The sequence below is a fragment of the Chrysochloris asiatica genome, unplaced genomic scaffold, assembly GCF_000296735.1.
Source record: "Chrysochloris asiatica unplaced genomic scaffold, ChrAsi1.0 scaffold00062, whole genome shotgun sequence".
Classification (NCBI taxonomy): Eukaryota; Metazoa; Chordata; class Mammalia; order Afrosoricida; family Chrysochloridae; genus Chrysochloris; species Chrysochloris asiatica.
The window spans coordinates 834,529-843,311 of record NW_006408580.1 but is presented as its reverse complement, the minus strand read 5'-3'; the positions used below and the strand labels follow the sequence as shown (position 1 = coordinate 843,311).

The 8,783-nt window shown below is 40.7% G+C and overlaps 1 pseudogene; it reads right to left on the bottom strand.

The window, feature by feature from the left end:
* Nucleotides 1-2,583: 2,583 nt before the first annotated feature.
* LOC102834831 lies at nt 2,584-5,639 on the bottom strand (annotated as a pseudogene).
* Between the last annotated feature and the right edge of the window lie 3,144 nt (nt 5,640-8,783).

Here is an 8,783-nt window from a genome sequence, read left to right as displayed (position 1 = left end):
ATACCCACACTTACGTTCTTCCCTTCCCTACTCCTTTCTTTCTTTCTTTTTAATGTTTTATTGTGAATTATGTGATAGTTTACATGGGAGAACATTAGCGTTACATTCATCCTATCATTGCCATGGTTACAATCCCCTCCATGCATCACCAAACAACCCTGCAAGTCTGCCTTCTGTCGTCAGCACACAGCCCCTCTCCCTCTCTCAGTCTAAAGTCCTCAGCCGCTCTATCTCTCCACATCATGTTCTTTGCCTCCATCTCTGGCGTCATTGCTTCTCTGGGTAGGGTTCCACTCTCCGCTCTTCTCCCTTGATGGTCCCAGGAACTTCCCTACTCCTTTCTTAACTTCTAGTAGCCACTAATCCATTCCCTGATTCTTTAATTTTGGCATGTCAGGAATATTATATATGGAATCATGCAGTCTGATCATCGGGACTGGCTTTTTTCATTCAGTGTGATTCTCTGGAGATTCATCTAGATTGTTGAGTGTGTCAGTTCCTTTTCATAATGGAGTAGTATTCTTGGTTTGAGGACTAGGGTGGGTCTAACCCAAGCCATGGTATTTTCAGTCACCTCATATTCATGTGAAAATTAGACAATGAATAAAGAAGACCATAGAAGAATTGATGCATTTGAATTATGGTGTTAGCGAAGAATATTGAAATCACCATGAACTACCGGCAGAACAAACAAATTTGTCATCGAAGAAGTAAAGTGAGAGTGCTTCTTAGAAATGAGGATGGCAAAACTTTGGACATGTTGTCAGGAGGGACCAGTCCCTGAAGAAGGACATCATGACTTGATAAAGTGGAGGGTCAGCGAAAAAGAGGAAGCCCCTCGACGAGATGTATTGACATAGTGGCAACACCAATGGGCTCCATCATAACAATTGTGAGGATGGTGCAGGACCGGGCAGGAGTATGTTCTGTTATGCAAACCTGACAACAACAACAAAATTCCTTGGTATGTACGTATGGACCACATGCACATATGTACCCATGTACATAGGTACCACGTGGATGGTTGAAGGACATTTTTATTCTTTCCAGTTTGGGGCTATTAGGACTAAAGCTATTATAAATACAGAAAATTATATACATTTTTCTGCAGTAAGTGTACACAAGTACAATTGCTGGATTGTATGCTAAGTATATTTTAAATTTAAAAAGAAATTGTTAAACTCTTTTTTTTAAAGTAACTGTATAATTTTACATTCCTACCAGCAATATGTGGATGATTCCGTTTCTCTGCATCCTCGTCTACATTTGGTATTGTCACTAGTGGGTTTTTTTTTTTTTTCCCATACATCAAAGCATTTTATTGGAAGTGGGGCAGGGCAGGTTTGCAGTCACAGAAACAGAGACAAAATGGTACAATCCTGCCTGGGGGAGAACACCCCTCTTCACCTTTCCCTTTCCTGAGATTTGGTGATTTCTTCAGTATATGTTCCCCAACTTCTAATCTAATCTGTAAGGGGAAGAAAACCAGATTTTTTAGTCATTTAGCCCCTGAGGGACACACCAAATGGCCACTGAGAAACTGAGGGTAGTTTGAAACCACCCCCGAGGATAAAGTGCCAGGAATTGGGGGTGGGGGGTGAAGCCACCATGGGGAAATTCAATGGTCGTAGCTTCTAACCACTGAGATAGATGGTGGATATGAACAGTTACTATTTAGACCTGAAAACCATGTCTGAGAAAGTGCATTAGGGTGGGGAGACGTATGTTGTTAAAACTACCATTTTGATTGTTTCCCTAGACACTATGATAAGCTAGGGAAAATGTCTTAGGGAATTTGGTGTTTCAGCAAAAGAGAGATTTTAGAATCGGATGGGGGTGGGGGGAGGGATTTGCAAGGGGGAACTTGAAACTGCCATTTTCCTTCAGAAACCCTGGTGAGAAAGGCACATCACACAGTTGTCTATAAACAGTTATTTTAATGTCTTTGTATAAATAGACCACAGTATTACCAAAAAAACTGCAAGAGCAGCACAGAAAACATTTTCAAACCCGTGCACACCATCTCCCTCCTGAACTGTACAAGGCATTGGTCCCCCTGCCTTGCCCTTAGACGGAGGTCAAATGCTGGAATGGCAGGGATGAGGGATGGGCTAAACCAACCTGGAAAATGCAGAATTGAGTTGGGAGAGATTGGAAATTTCCAGAGGAAGGACCTTTAATTGTTCTGCAAGGAGAGAGGAGGTGTTGAGTAACTTCATGGGGTAGCCCTATAATTCCCAGGGTTCATAGAAACAAGAAGTGCCTTTAAAACCACAAGAGAGAGTAAGAGGTTTGGCTGTCCGTTCAAAAATAAAGCCCTGAAAGGAGAGATCTGGAGCCACTGAGGCAGACGAGTGGGAAAGAAGACCTGTAAACTTATTACGATGCCTTTAGGGAAATGTGGGGAGCCTTGAAACTACCAGCTTGCAGCTTCACTACCCTTGAGAGACATTGGGGAAGAAAAGTGATTTGAGAGCACTAGGAACATGGGAGAGTGCTTTTTAGGCCTGAGGCACTGTCGCTCAGGCCAGAGATGTGTGGAGTGGAGGTCCTGGAAACTGCTATTTGGTCAGAGGCACATGGTCAGTAGTCCTGAACAGGGGGCGGGGGCCTCGGAGGTTGAACTGTGCTGTGTGTGTGGCACCATAGGAGGGAGGGGGAGTCCAGGGGGCTCCAGCGGGCTCAGTCTCATCCTCCATTTCACTGTCATCACTGCCAGCCAGCTGGTGGTAGCCCACGAAGCCACACTTCTCTTCACTCATCTCCTCAGGCACTGCCCTTGGCTATTTCTCTCCAGAAGCAAAGACCCCGTAGAAGGTGACACCCCCATAGTGCACTAGGGAGGCGATTAGGAACATGTACTGCCACTTCTCCCGAGTGCTTCGTCATGGCTTCCACGATGATGGGGCACATCATGCCTGACAACATGCCCACGCCATCAGAGATGCCCATGAGGATGCTGCCATAGCATGGGGTCATGTCCAGGTGGTTCACGTAGAACCCTGAGATTATGAAGCCGCTGAAGCCCACAGCAAGGACCGTGAAGGAGACGGCCACGCCCTTGGAGTGAGAGTATCGGACGACAAGCAGCAGCGTGGCTTCCATTCCGAAGCCCCCTGCAGTTCATCAATTTGTGCACGTTGGTGGTGGACCTGATCCAGTGGCTCCCAAGAAGTCAGCGATCTGGCCGCCAATGGGTATGATTATGATCATGACCAGATGGAGCAGCGTTGACACCAGGTCCACCTTGCTGATCTCGAAGCCAAATACCTCTTCGAAGTTGGTGGGCTGGGAGATAAGCAGCAGGTATAAAGTCCAACTGTGGCAGAAGTTGGCCACTATGATGGCGTAGACTGGAAAGGATGTGAAGAAGCACCACCTGGGAGTGTTTTTTTTCACTGTTGAGTTTTGAGTTTGTTTTTTTAATTTTAATTTTTTATATTCTAGATAACTAGTCTTTTTTAGTATGCATATATTTTCTCCTAGAAAGTAGTTTTTTTTTTTTTTTTTTTTTTAATCCTCTTAAAAGAACCATTTGCAGAGCAAAATTTTAAAATTTTGGTCAAGTCCAGCTTATTCTTTTTTTCATTTAATGGGTTGTGTGTTTGGTGTCAAGTCTAAGAACTGTTCCTAATCCTAGATTCCAAAGATTTCTCCTGTGTTTTTTTTTTTTTTTTAATATATAATATGTATAAGGAGCTCTGGTGGCATAGTGGTTACTAATCGGGCTGCTATACTCTAAGTTGGCAGTTTGAAACTACCAGCTGTTTAAAGCCTCGGAAACCCTGTGCAGGGTCACTATGAGGCGGAACCAACTCCAAAGTACTTAACAACAACAACAACATCTTATGTATATTGAATTTCTTTTGCACCTTTGTAAAAAATTAGTTGGGCATGTTTGTCATATGGATCTGTTTCTGGATTTTCATGTCTACCTTTAATATATGTATCTGTCTGCAAAAAATGAAGCATTCCTCCCACCACTCTCTCTAGTACTCAGTTGTGTTCAATAATATATTGCAATGGCCACACAGAACTCAGACACTATGCTAACAGTTACAAAGATTATTAGGGAAGCTAACAGATTACAATGCAGGATCAGAAAATGTTCAGGGCACAGTTGTTCCAGTTGTTGTTAGGTGCCATCAAGTCGGTACCGACCCATAGTGACCTTATGCACAGCAGAACGAAACACTGCCCGATCCTGGGCCAACCTCAGTACTGTTGCCACACTTGAGTCCATCAATGCTACCACTTGGCCATTCCATCTCGTTGGGGGTCTTCCTCTTTTTCTCTGACTCTCCAGTTAGCTGCTAATAAATGCCCACAGGATACATTACCCCACCAGAAATCTTAACCTGAAGGCATTTGGCTCTAGCGCTGTGAGTCAGCAAAACTAGCTCTCCCAGTTAAATGCCTGGAGACACCCTACTCTACAAGCAAGCTTCCTGCCCAAAGTCACTCAGCTTTACTTGTTTCGTGGGCTGGAAAGTCCACTGCTGTCTTGTGTTCTGGTTTTTGGTTCTGCTGCAGCTGCTCTGTTGCTCCTCTGTCACTCTCCAGTGTCCCAGCTTTCTGTCCCTGGGTTGAAGAGGTTCAATACACAGGGATCTTGGGGTCCAAAGGACATACTCAACTCCAGGCTCTGTCTTCCTGATGGGTGAGATCTCCCCTCCTGCTTCTGAGATGGTTCATTTTAAATCCATGCTAGTGTTTCAAATTTTTATAATTACAGTTAACTCTGCTAACATACTGTGGTGCTGAATCATGTCATCTTAATAGTACTTCTCTCAACCTTCTCTTACCCAGACCCAACAGGGTAGAACATTTTTTGTTATGGCTAGAAGAGACAGTAGAAAATTCACTACACCACACTATCCCACCAAGCACAATTGTGATTCCAGTAGCTATATATAATAAGTCTTGAATTCCAGTAGACTGATTCTTCCTACATTATTATTTATTGTTTTTCCTTTATAAATTTTAGAATAGTATTATCTAATATCTAAAAATCTTAAAAATAAAAGTAAATAAAATCTTGCTGGGAATTTGCAGAGAATGGTATGTCTCTTCATTTACTTAGATCTTTAATGTCTTTTACCAGCATTTTGTACTACAAAATGTACTAAAAAATGCTGGTAAAAGACAGTATATAGTACAAAAACAACAAAAAAGACAAAATGTAGTATAAAATGAACAACAACAAAAAGACACATACAAACCGTGTATGTGTTTTCTTATATTTACACAAGAATCTCTTTTTCAGAGCTGGGGCTTGATGGCGGATAGGGTAGAGGTGCAGTGAAGTTTTCTGTCAGCAATAACACAGAATACCAGGCTAAGAGGGTTCAGGGCAGAGCTCCAAAACTCTGAACCACATACTTAGGAATATTTAAAAAGATTGAAAGCTTATAGCTAGTGGAACTTGTAGTGGAAGTAAGAAATCTTGGACTTTAGAATCTGCTGGGCTCAGCGGCCCCAGAGCCGACAACTTGGGTGAGACCAAACAGCAAGACCAAGTGGGGGAGCAAGCAGACCAGCCAAGGAATAATGCCACGGGAACTTCGAAGCAAAGAGGACAATATACATCGACGGTTCGGTTTTGCTTTGTTCTGATTTTTTTTTTGGTACCTGTTCATTGGCCGCCCCCACTGTTTGTACACCTACATTCTGGTGACTAGAGGGGGTACCTGAGCGAATGGGCACCCCCCACCTCCACCACTGGTGGGTCCTTCTGCCACACATGTGCACAGATACTCTTAGCATTTAAAGCTACAAGCTTCTCAAAATGGCCACAGCCCACCCTGAGCTGTTTACTAATAGGGAAAAGGAGAGAACAAGGGGTGTGGAGTGGGAGAAAGAGTTTAAAAACAAAACAGACAGAAAACTAAATCCCAAAAAACAGCATAACAACCAACAATGGATGGCATCTTGAAATTTATCAGGCGACCTTGAAGGCAAGCCGCTGAAAGAGGATATTAAACATGCTTATATTAGGCTACAGATTTTTTTCTTTCTTTCTGTCCCTTCTCTCTCTTTTCTGTGATTATAGACTACAGTATCTAATCTAGTTTTTTTTTTTTTTAGTTGTTCATTGGTGTTTTTTATTGTTCTTGTTTTTACCTTTGGAGGACTCATTCTATCCCTATATTACCCAAGAAGAGACAGAAATTGCTGCCATATAGTTAAGCTACAATCACACCCCATAAAACCCCACAACCCAGGCAAAAACCAATACCAACTGCCATACACCAGGGAGGCAGACAACACCTGTGAAAATGACTCTGAGTTAAGCAATAAGAAGAGTGAAAAGGGAAGCCCACATCTTGATTACATCTACCTGGAGGCAATCAGAAAGCATAAAAAATACCAAAACACACACTCAAATAACTATTAAGGCCACAGATAAACATTAAACATGTCCAAGAAGCAAAAGCAGATGACCATTATCAGTACATGTCCAGAAACAAGATAAAATGTCTGAGTCAAATGACCTAGAGGTAGACTTGGACTACATTCTGGAAGGTGGGCAGGCCTTGGAAATGCTGGAGAAGGAATTCAGAAAAATGGTTATAAAATGTTTCAAAACACTTTACAATGGAGTTGAGAAAAATAAGGAAGAAGTCAGGAAAGCACTACAAGAACAATCAAATAAAATAGATAACAGCATTGTAAACAATTCAAAACCTACAGAAAGAGGTTCATACAATCAGTAATAGAATATCAGAAATAGACAATACACTGAAAGGGCAAAGGAGTAGAATAGAAGAGATGGAAGGCAGAACTAGTGAGCTAGAAGACAAATTTTTCAATACTGCTAAGATAAAAGAACAAGCAGAAAAAAAAAGGATAAAAAATTCTGAAGAAGGTCTAAGATTCATGTTGGACAACATGAAGAGGAATAGCTTAAGAATTATCAGCATTCCAGAACAGGAAGAATCACACAAGTCCACAGAGGAAATAGTTGAAGAACTGCTGGAAAAAAATTTCCCTAACATCCTGAAAAGTGAAAAGATAAACATTCAAGAAGCTCAACAAACCCCAGGAAAGATAGACCTCAAAAGAAAATCACCGAGACATATCATAATCAAACTCTCCAAAATCAAAGATAAGGAGACAATCCTGAAAGCAGCTAGGGAAAACAGAAGTGTTACATACAAAGGCAAGCAAGTCAGATTAAGCTTGGACCTCAGTAGAAACTATTCAGGCAAGAAGGCAATATGGAGATATATATAAAACCCTGAAAGAAAAAAAATGCCAACCAAGAATCCTTTATCCAGCAAAGCTATCGATCAAATACAACATTGTAATCAAAACATTCCAGGATAAACAAAAGCGAAGGGATTTTTCCAAAGCCAACCCTGCTCTACAAAACATCCTAAAGGGAGTTCTGTGGTCTAAGTACCAACAAGAACAGACAACAACCAGAGATTGGCACACGTGGCAGCACCTCCCAGAACTAAATCGACAGATGGAAGACTCAAGAACACAACAAAACTGTAAGAACAAACTCAGAGAATCTGGGAGGTCAGTCTATGATCAAAACAATTACAATGTGAAAGAAAGGTAAACATACATGAACAGAGATCCAGATGTGAGAAGGTCAGATAGATTACAGTATACTTCACTAAATGGAGGAAAAAGTTAATAGACTATAAGATAACCTCAAAGAAACTTAACATTTTACAACATACCAAGAAAATGAAAATCCAAGAACATGGAAACATTAAAACTATGAGGAAATTCATAAGAAAAAGCATGAACTGAGCAAAAGAAGACACACAGAACAAAGAAAGACCACAAAAAAACAAATATACTAGCAGCAATTGATCCATAACTAACGATAAGTACACTGAATGTAAATGGATTAAATGCACCAGTTAAGAGACGGAGGGTGGCAGAATGGATAAGAAAACAAGATCCTTCAATATGCTGTCCACAAGAGACACATCTCACACACAGAGACGAAGACAGATTAAAAGTCAAAGGATGACAAAAATATCCCAAGCTAATTGCAATAAAAAACGAACAGGAGTGGCAGTGCTAATCTCTGATAAAATAAACTTTAAGGCAAAAACCAGCATAAGAGATAAAGATGGACATTATCTCATGATTAAAGGGACCATTGAACAAGATGAAATAACCACAATTAATATCTATGCTTCCAATGAAAGATCTCCAAAATATATAAAGCAAACTCAAATAAATTTGATGAAAGAAATATATGAATCTACAATAATAGTGGGTGATTTTAATAAACCGCTTTCAAAAAATGGATAGAACAACCAGAAAGAAACTTGACAAACACACAGAGGAACTAAACAACACAATCAGCCAACTGGAGCTCATAGATGTGTACAGAGCATTCAACCCAACAACAAAATACACATTCTTTTCCAGTGCACATGGAACATTCTCCAGAATAGTCCATGTGTTAGGCCACAAAACAAACCTCCGTAAATTTACAAATATCAAAATACTACAAAGCATCTTCCCAGACCACAATGCTATCAAATTAGAAATCAACAAAGGAAATAAAGTCAAATACTGAATAACACCCTGCTAAAAAGTGACTGAGTAGTAGAAGAAATAAAACATGAACTCACAAAGTTCCTAGAAACAAATGAGACTGAAAACACAACATACCAAAGTCTTTGGGACATGGTGAAAGCGGTGCTGAGAGGACAATTTATTGCAATAAATGCACATATCCAAAAAGAAGAAAGAACCAAAATTTAGACATTAACACAACATCTACAACAAATAGAAACAGACCAACAGAG